Source organism: Moschus berezovskii, chromosome 4 (assembly GCF_049115385.1).
Source record: "Moschus berezovskii isolate FMDL1 chromosome 4, NW_MosBer_1.0, whole genome shotgun sequence".
Lineage (NCBI taxonomy): Eukaryota > Metazoa > Chordata > Mammalia > Artiodactyla > Moschidae > Moschus > Moschus berezovskii.
The window spans coordinates 110,491,328-110,500,471 of NC_142463.1; positions in this window are offsets into that span (position 1 = coordinate 110,491,328).

The following is a 9,144-nucleotide window of genomic DNA, read 5'->3' on the forward strand; positions in this document are numbered from 1 at the left end:
AAAAAAAACAGTGATGATAAAATATAAGTTTACATTCCCTGGGGCAGATGAGTTGAGCTTGCAGTCAAAAGTTAGAAAAAGAGCATGCCTGGGACTGTGGGAAAAAGAATTGGAGAAAGCAAAATGAATGGGATGAGAAAAACCTCTGAAGTCCTGCTGGAAAGCCCTGGTTCCCTAGGGGCTCAAGCCAGGTGCCTCTGGGAAAGGGATGCGGAGAGGATAGGGCATGGACTTGACGAAGCAGTCCTTTTCTGGGGAGGGTGGTTCTGAAGAAGGAAATCCTTTCTCAGCCCCAGGCAAGAACTCAGGGGGTCCCAGGGAATATGGGACTTGGGTGTCAATGGAATCCCCGTCTTTTCTAAACGAGACCGTCCATGTGGACTTTCCAGACTTGACAGCTGGGGGCGCCAGAGCCCCGCTCACGGCGTGGCCTCCCCCGGCAGCTTGAACACTGGGGGGCTCCGCAGAGGAAGCACTGAGGGCTGGGCTAGCAGGCAACGTCCCTGCTCCTGAGGGAGTCAGAGGGTAAGGCAGGTCCACAAAACCGGGGCAAGCTGACCACGCAGTCCAATTGGTAGCTCCAGCTCCGCCCAGCGGGTTCCCTCAGGTGACTCTCAGCGGACCACACGTGACTATTAAGGATTTGGCCGTTGTTGTTAAGGTGTAACACATACAATGTAGTAAAACGGAAAACACAAATAATTACGAAGAAGAAAAAAAGAAATCATCCCTTTTCAGTCACCCAGAGGCAACCCCCTGATGGATTTTCCTTCAGATTTTTTTTTTCCCCTGAACATACACTTTACATAGTTGAGATCTCACCGTGGTTTAAACTTTAATTCTGCTTTACTCAGTTGACATGCATCAGCACTTTCCAATGTTATTTCAAAGTTTATAAGGATTATTTTTATTTTCTAAGTTAATTTATAAATTATTTTAATTAACTTATTTAGCTATGCCAGGTCTTAGCTGCAGCGTGTGGGATCTAATTCCCTGACCAGGGACTGAACCTGGGGTCCCTGTCATTGAGAACACAGTCTTAGCCACTGGACCACCAGGGAAGTCCCCCATATGGGGTATTTTTAAATAACATTGACTCTTTTCCTATCCTGTAAGTAATACTTGGGGCTTCCCTGGTGGCTCAGATGGTAAAGAAGCTGCCTGCAATATGGGAGACCTGGGTTCGATCCTTAAGTTGGGGGTTGGGAAGATCCCCTGGAGAAGGGAATGGCTACCCACTCCAGTATTCTTGCCTGGAGAATTCCATGGACAGAGGAGCCCAGCGGGGTCACAAAGAGTCAGACACGACTGAGCAACTTTCATTAACAGACACTAACTGAAGTGACTTAGCAGCAGCAGCATAGAGAAGGTAGAACAAGAGAAAAATAATAACCATCTATGCTTCCACTACTCAGAGATAACCTCTATGAATACCATGGGGGGAGGCCTTCAAGCATTTTTTTTTCAACTTATATGCATATATTTACAGTTTTCTCCTGGTTCTTATACAAAATGTGTCCTGGAACAGGGATCTTTGCACACATCTCTGGGCATTTCGATGAAATAAATTCCAAGAAGGGAACTAGCTGAATCAAAGATATGCATGTTATAAAGGCTATTGATAATATTGCTAAGCGTTACCCAGAGAAACTGGGTCCTTACCATTCTCACCTGCAGCAGAGCCCACTTTGCCCCCAAACTCTTCCCAACACCAGGATTTTTGTCAGTTTTAATCTTTGCCATCGAAAACAATTGCAGTTCATTAGTGTTTCAAATTGCATTCCTTTGAAGAGAAGTTGAACTTTTTTTCCCATCCACATACATTGGTTGTTTGCTTTTCTTCTGGTGTGAATAGCATATTTCTATCTATCCCTTTTGCCAATCTTTCTAGTGGCAGGATTATCTTTCTCATATCAGTTCTAAAGATAAGGGAGAAGGCTTTTTCTCTCAATTTTATCTGTCTACAGCTATCAAGTCATATGTTTTGCAGATAATTTGCAGCCATTTTTAGTTGCTGAATGAATATACAGCACTTCATTTAACCACCCCCTCTGGACATTTAGGTTAATTCTCAATTTTATGATTGTAAATAATGCAGCCAGCAGTGAAACCCTTTTCTGTAAATATTTCAGGTAGTTTCTCAGCATGGAATCTAACTTCATGACCACACATCCCTGGGACTTCCTCCCCTGCTATTGCTGTTTCGAACCCAGTCATCCCTTTCTCTAGATGACTATTTCACACCTCTCCTCTCTCTTCAAACTTCCTCTCCTAACTCTCAGCTGCTGACCTGCTTCCTCCTTCATTCCCAAAAGACTGCTTTTGCAAGGCCCCTGTGACCTGCGTGTTGCTAACCCCGCGGCCACTTCTCAGTCTTCATGTGCTTTGACCCTGACTGTCACTGCTCAGCCAATACTGCTGAGTCATCCTCTTCTCCCTGATCCCTGACAGAGGGGGTGACCTAGCATTCAATTCTTCACTCCTCCGTCTACACTTAGGCCCTGGGAGTCTTCTTCCAGGTTCACAACTTTAAACGGCCTCCGGATATTGGTGACTCTCTTTCTTAAACCTTTAGCTCATTCCAGTGCCCTGACCCAGGGCCTGAATACCCTCTTGAAGTCAAATGGCATCTGAAAGTTAGTATGTCCGAAACTGATATGCTGGTTTCTGCCCCTCTGCTCTGCTCCTACCTGCTCTGCCTGTGATTTCCTCCACCTCGGCGGATGACCACCCTTCCTTCCGGGTGCTCAGATCAAAAACCCTGGAGCTCGTCCCTAACTCCTCTTGTCCTCTCATCCCTCAAGCTCAATCCATTAGTGAACGTTGCCAACTCCATCTTTAAGATATATCTGGAATCCAGTTCATTCTCACCAGCACCACCACCACCTCCTGTCTGGGCTATGGGACTAGTTTCCTAACCGGTCTCCTGCCTGTGCTCCATACACGTTATTCTCCACACAGTAGTAGAGTGGTCCATTAATAGTTGTATTACTCCTCGGCTTGAAACCCTCCAGAACTTTTCCAAAGCACTCGGTGTAGAAGCCAAAGTTCTCAAAACGGCATGCAAATCCAGGCGTGACAACTCCTGCAGCTCGTCTCTCACTGCTCCCGCTCATGGTTACTCCACCCAGCTTCAGTGGCTAACCAGATACTCCCTAGAACACACCAAGCACACGCCTGCCTCAGGATATTTGCACAAGTGGTTCCCTCTGCCTGGACCACTTTCCCGATCAAATATCTGCTTGCTTGTTCCCTCACTTTCTTCAGGTCTCTATTCAAATGTCATCCCCCCTCCCCCCAGTAAAACCTCCCTTGACCAAATTTAATGAAATAGCATCCTCCTGCTCATGGATGTCCCTGGTGGCTCAGTGGGAAAGAGTCTGCTTGCAAGCTCAGGAGATTCAGGAGACATGGGTTCGATCCCTGGGTTGGGAAGATCCCCTGGAGGAGGAAATGGTAACCCACTCCAGTGTTCTTGCCAGGAAAATCCCTTGGACAAGGGAGGCTGGCGGGGCCCGTGGGGTCACAAAGAGTCGGACGCGACTGAACTGAGCACGCACACGCTCCTTCTCCTTCTCAGCCTGACCATTTCCGAGCCGCCCTCCCTGGTTTACTTTTTCTCTGGCGCATTTAACATCATTGCATGTATTTTACGTGTGTATCTGTTCATCATCTGTCTTCCATACAGGAATACATACATACATCTGAGGGCAGGTGTTTTTGTCTGTCTGAATCTCCAGTACCTAGTCAAGGATCTGACAACATAGTAGGTGCTTTATAAGTATTTGTAAATTCATAGACTCAGTGTGAGCACTTTTGAAGAACCTGAGACCTCCAGCCAAATTGCTTCCAAAACAACAGAACCAATTTGCACATTCACCACTAGGGGGCAGGCTATTAGTAGTCCCGTTTTAAAGCGAGGCGGCAGAGACCCAGAGAAATGAGAGGTTTACCTGAAGTCGCCCAGTTCACTGCTGGAGGAGCCCAGGACTCCTGATTCCCAGAAAACACTGCGGCAACTCAGAATACTGTGGGAGGACCCAGGAGGGCTTTAAAGAGGAAGGGATCCTTTGGGAGAAGGGCATGGCAAGGTGAGAAGTTTTCTACCAGGTAGAAATAAGAAGAAACACCATCCCAGGTAGGGCATGCAGTTTAAAACTTGAAAAAGACTAAAGATGATTTTTTTTCTCATTTTAAAAAATATTTTTTATTTTTTTCTTATATATAAAAAAGAAGAACAACAAAAGAATTAGAAAAAAAGGATACAGAAAAAATAATAAACTGATACTTGAGGAACGGCAGAGTCCAGCTGGACTGGGCAGAGCCTCCCCAGGCTGAAGGGATGAGAGGAGATCTAGAACACAATCAGGGAGCTTGAAATTAATTCCAAGGACACTGGGGAGCCAGGGGGTATTTTTGAGCAGAGCAGTGATATGAGAGCTGAGGTTTTCTGCTGCCTCACTGCTGTCTTTCAGTTTCCACTTCTTTTTCCCTCTCCTTATATGTGTGTGTCTCTCAGCTGCCCCCTGCCCCTCCAGGCCCAGAAGTAACTGGCTAAACCATTTTCCTTTTCTATGTCACCACCCTGATAACCTATCAGGGAGCAGGAGATGGAGGGGCTGAAACGGGACCCTTTGTCTCTTAGTCTCTCCAATGCCTCGGTGCCCCCTGCCCAGCCAAAGGGGTGGAGGAAACAAGACTTAGAAGGCAGCTGAGAGGGGAGGGTGCCTCCTGCTCCCCACCCACCCTGGCCAACCTGGATGGACTCTGAGGTGCTGGCCTCCCCTCCCCCTCTGGGGCCAGGCCTCGAGCCCTTACAATCCCTGGGCTGAGTCTCCGTGCTTAGTACCAGTCAGTGCCAGCTGGCAGCTCCCACTGGAGACTGGGGTGGCATGAATATGGGAAGGGGGAGGAAGTGGGCAAGGCCCCAAAGGAAAATAGGGGCCAGGATTTGAGGAAGTGGTGGTCATAAGCTGGGTGGCCAAAATGGGGGTCACATGGGATGAGGAAAAGGCTAGACTGAGGAGTCCGGGGGTTTCTGGAGGAAGAGGGGATGTGTCAGGCCCCCTACTTTGGCCCTCCTGTCCCTGAAAGACCTAATCTTCTACCCACCACCCACTTTCCTCTACACCTACCCCCTTAAGCTGCCCCTAGCTAATTCTCCTTGGTCCCTTTAAGAGCTGCCTGGGAACTGGGACATCGGAGGGGGCTGGCAGGGTCCCCACCCCCTCCCCCTCCCTGCCTGCCTCTGCTCCGCCCCCTGCCCGGTACAGACTCTGCTGGAAGTCTTGGACGCCTGGGTTAGGGTCTGCACTGCTGGGCTGGGGGTAAGGTTTGAAGGTGGTGGGGAAGGAGGACCTCGGCCCCTGGGGTGGGATGGGGGTGCGGGATGTCAGTTTCCTCGCCCTGTGGACGTGGAATATGGGTGTGCCAACTTCAGTGGATGACATAGGGGGCCCTCAGGGTGGTCTGCCGGCCTCAAAGTGGGGGAAGGGTAACCCCAGGGATCTTGAGGGACAGAGCCTAGGGGGACCGGATGCCTGGGTTTCCTCACCCTTCACTCATCTCATTTTTCTGGGACTGTCATTTGCTAACCTCCGTCCAATCACTTCCTGCCCCTCCTTCAATGAAGGACATACGGCCCTGATACCCTGTCTTCCCACAGATGGGGAAACTGAGACTAAGCAAACCAAAGTGGAATTGCGAGCCCCAGCTGGAGAAGTGGAGGTGAGGCTGCAGAAAGCTTCTCCTTCCTTCTCTACTCCCAAGAGTTAGACAGAGGGCACTCGGGGGTCCGGCTCACCCCAGTAAATTTCTAACTGCAGCCACAGCTACCTCTGGAAACTAAGTCTCTGTTCCCTCATGGGACAACTTAGCTCCTTCCTGGAAGTTTTGAGTTCCATGTCACAACCAGGAGAGGGTTCCCTGAAGCCCAGCTGGGTAACCTGGAATGAGGTGGAGGGGGGACAGTAGATGTCCCCTACTCTCCTCCCTCTTCAGAAATGGAAATGTCGCCTCTTCCAATTCTGCTACAGGGACTGGGACCAATCCCCCTAAAAGGGAAAGCACTGGGGGCAGGGGCCTAAGGACACCCCCAGGTGTAAAGTCTTTCTGCAGTCCAACTTTTGTCTTAGAGCCCTAGCTCAGTTTCAGTTTCTTTTAGCCCCTGCCACCTTGATTCCAAATCATTTCTTCCTCTCCTGCTGTGTGTCCCAATCCTGGGGGAGAATGATTTTGAGTGGCCTTGGCCTGCAGCGGCTTGAAGTTGGGCTTCAGTTCCCCGGCCAGAAATTGAGGTCAGATCACAGTGGTGAGAGCACCAAATCCTAGCCACTAGACCAGTGGTCAGTGACAAGGGCCTTGGCTCTTCAGCTTTACAGGAAAGAATTCCCACAAGGCTGGAAAGTAGTGAAGCAAGTAAAGTATTTATTTGGAGGAAAAGAGTACAGTATGTGTGGCTAGACACATGGGCAGACTCAGAGGGAGAGTCCCTGAGTCGCATCCTCGTGGTAGTTTGAATTATTTTTATGGGGTGTTTCTTCTGGTTTCCCTTTGGCTAATCATTTTGATTTGCCTCGTTCACGGTCCATGTTTCATATGTCTCAGGATCCTTCCGTGTTTGCGCACGCATCTCTTGGTCAAGATGGACTGTACCGCAAAGGCCTATGGGTAGGCCATCTCTTAGCATTACTCCCCATGATCTCCAAGAAGCGTTTCTGTGCATGTGTGGTCAAACAGGTCCCGTAAAGATGAGTGATCTGTGCTCTGGGCAGGGCCTGGCCTCCTGTCTTAATCGTCCTGTTATTTTCTTCTTGGAATTTCAGTCCACATGGAATGAATTTCCTATTACTTTACCCTGAGGGGCCCATCTACCTCCTGCCTCAGGAAGAATCTTTTGGCTTTCTCTGCATCCCCAAGGCCTCAGGGCTGAGGGTACAGAGGATGGCGTGTCAGGAAGTGGTGGGGGATGTGACAGCATCTCTGCTTAGTCCACTTCTGCTTTCAACACATGCCCTTCTTGCCCTGCCCCAGACGGAAATGCTCACCCACTACCTCAAACCAGACCTAAAGGGGAACCACATTTGGCCTGTGAAACTCTCTTCCCTGGACCGGCACCAGAACACTCATTTCCTTCTTTGTAAAATTACAAAGTGTAGAGATGAGCCAAGCTGCTCCTAGGTGAGCTGAAAAGCCATCATTTTACTTATGTGAATCCGAGAGGGCAGGTGCCCTGCCTGGGATCACACAGCAAGTTATGGGGATCCAGGCCTAGGATCCAGGGATTCTGCTCTCCAGCCCCATGGTGCCTTTTTTCACAATCTTCCCACAGACCAAGAAAGATCAATCTAGAAGGGGCTTTTTGTTTCTCTTTTTTTGGCCATGTGACATGTAGGATCTGAGTTCCTCAGCCAGGGGTCGCACCCATGTCCCCTGCAGTGGAAGTGCAGAGTCTTAACCACTGGGCCGAGGAAAGTCCCCTAGAAGGGGCTTTTTCAACTCCTCATTTTACCAATGAAGAAGGTGAGGCCCAGCGGGGACAGGAGGGAGCTCTGGCGAATAGTGGCTCAGGATCAGGGCTAGTAGAGGACCCCAGGCCCAGCTTCCAAAGCTAGTGCCCAGACCCCTGTTTGCCTCACAATAGGAAAGAATGAAGCTTAGGCTTGTCTCTTTTTATCCCTAACTGGTCTGATCCTCTGGAAAGTCCTTTCTGAAGTCTACCCTCTGTCCCTCCTCTTATAGCACAAACTTTCTTCTTCTAATAGGTCTCAGGGGGTTAGCCAAAGGCTTCTGGCATCTTGGTAGAGTGACTTAGGAATAAACAGCAGAACTTGAACCTGGCAGTGGAGCCCTTGCCATGCAAGCCGGGATAATATTAATGGGAGATAGCTTCTTTGGCTTCTTGACAGAGACCTTGTCTCTTGGCTTATTTGCATAGGTATTTGTGAGTTCACTTGCATCCTCGTTGGTAAACTCAGTTTGCCTGGGGTCAGGCTGGCCAGCATCCAGGTGTGTCCCCCTTACATATCCCTAGTTCCTGAGAGAAGGGGGGAAACCCAGAGAAACTGGCCATAAAGGAGAATTGGTCTCAACTAATCCCCTGAACCAAGCTGGGGGACATCTGCACTGTGATGTCTGCCTGACAGTGGGCAAGGGAGATGAGCAAGGACCCCCAGAGGCTAGTGTTTCCCCTCCTACCTTCCCCTAGATCCAGCGCCCTGCGTCCTCCACACATGTGGATTCAGGAGCTGCAGAAGGTGGGGCACAGGGGGACACGAGTAGGAGGAGGAAGAATATGGGGAGATTCTAGTCCCTCCCACTTAGAGATGCAGTTGCCATGGTGACCGAGGACCAGTGAGGCGGGATGGGGTTGGAGATGGGGGGCGGGGGTGTGGCAGGGACGAAGGCACTGGGAGACGGGAAGCCTGGCATTCCAGAGAGAGGGAAACGCAGCAGCATATCCAAGCCCCAGGTAAGGGAGCAGGAGCGCTGACAGTTCAGAACGGAGGGGGCGGTCCATTGTCTGGCGCTCGCTCTGCCCCGAGGAGGGGGCAGACAGAGGGGGTCAGGCCATTGTGTTCAATACTCAGCTCAGTCTTCCAGCACTAGTCAGCCAGAAGGAGGAAACCTAGGAGGCACCGGGTAAGAGGTTGAAGGGGATTGGGCTGGGTGGACAGAAAGAAGGCTGGAGACTATGGGGATGAGCAGAGGTGGGGGGTGCTGGGGGGTAGAGGCTTGGGGATATATCCTTAGTGCCTTACACACATTAGGCACCTTAATTATAAGTTGATTTGACTTGCTTGTGATTGTAAGAAAGAGGATAATGAGGGACTGGGTAGACAGGGCTAAGAAGGAGACCCAGGAAGCTGATGCTCCCCAGGACTGTGCTCTTCTGAGGCTTCCCTGAAGCTGAGGGGAGAGGTGGTGGGAAGAATTGGGACAGTTGGATCATTGGCACAGCCAGGAGTGGCTTCTCTTCTGGCTCCAGGACCCCTGCCTTGGTGAGGTGCACTCCATGAGAATACAGAATAGACAGAGACTCTGGGGTGGGCATGGGGTGGGCATGGGATCAACTTCTCCCACCTCCATCCCCACATCTAGGTTTCCATCCTGGGCTGAAAGCTGGCCAGAAACGGGTTATTATTT